Below are 1,003 nucleotides of genomic sequence, written 5' to 3'. Positions count from 1 at the left end.
ATGAAAAAACCAAGCAGAGATGGGAGGAACCTACTACCACAAGGAAAAAGCAATTCCATTGAGGGCGGGGAGGGAAGAGCATCTTCTTTGATCCTAGTGTCACTGTGCTGAGCAACTGCTGGACTCTGGGGAATATTGATGACAAGAATCTTCCTAAAGAGGCCGTCCGGAGAATCGCTGCGCGTCCCCTCTAGTCCCGCCGTGCCAGCTCCAGCCCTAGACTCACGATGCCAGTGTGGGGAGGAGGAAACAAGTGTGGAGCCTGTGGGAGGACCGTGTACCACGCGGAAGAGGTGCAGTGTGATGGGAGACGCTTCCACCGTCGCCGCTTTCTGTGCATGGTTTGCAGGAGAAATTTAGATAGTACAATCGTGGCAATTCATGATGAAGAGATCTACTGCAAATCCTGCTATGGGAAGAAGTATGGGCCAAAAGCCTACGGCTACGGTCAGGGGGCTGGCCCACTCAACATGGACCACGGTGAGAGGCTGGGCATCAAGCCAGAGAGCTTCAGCCTCACAGTCCTACAACAAATCCAACCCCCTCTAAATTTTCTCAGAAATACTGAGGTTCTGAGAAGTCTTCCAGATGTGGGGATTCTGTATATGCTGCTGAGAAGATCATCAGTGCTGGGAAGGATGCTATGCAAAGAACTTTGGGCCCAAAGGATTTGGCTACAGCCAAGGAGCAGGGGCCCTCGTTCATGAGCCCTAAAGGTGTAAACCCCAGTACCGGGCATCACACACTGAGACTCTTCATAATGTAGGCACAGATAATCTCTCAGACTCTCTTAACACTAAACTACTGTGAAATGCTGCCAGCATTGAAGTACTATATGATACTCTACTTAGACAGACTGGCTAACTTGTAAGAAGATAGCATTGTATCTTTTTTGCTTTATTCGCTAGCATTTTGAAGAACTATTTCCAGTTTGTTTTTTCAAGGAGGCAGAGAGGTTTACTTTTTTTATAAACCACAGCTGGTGCATACTAGGCCTGCCCTT

The 1,003-nt window shown here is 48.6% G+C and overlaps 1 pseudogene; it reads left to right on the top strand.

Annotated features, from left to right (window-relative positions):
• The first annotated feature begins 227 nt into the window (after window positions 1-227).
• LOC115868296 lies at window positions 228-714 on the top strand (annotated as a pseudogene).
• Window positions 715-1,003: the final 289 nt, after the last annotated feature.

This window comes from Echinops telfairi, unplaced genomic scaffold (assembly GCF_000313985.2).
Source record: "Echinops telfairi isolate 266 unplaced genomic scaffold, ASM31398v2 ScPeMD7_9;HRSCAF=40, whole genome shotgun sequence".
NCBI lineage: Eukaryota > Metazoa > Chordata > Mammalia > Afrosoricida > Tenrecidae > Echinops > Echinops telfairi.
This window is presented reverse-complemented; position numbering and strand designations above follow the sequence as displayed.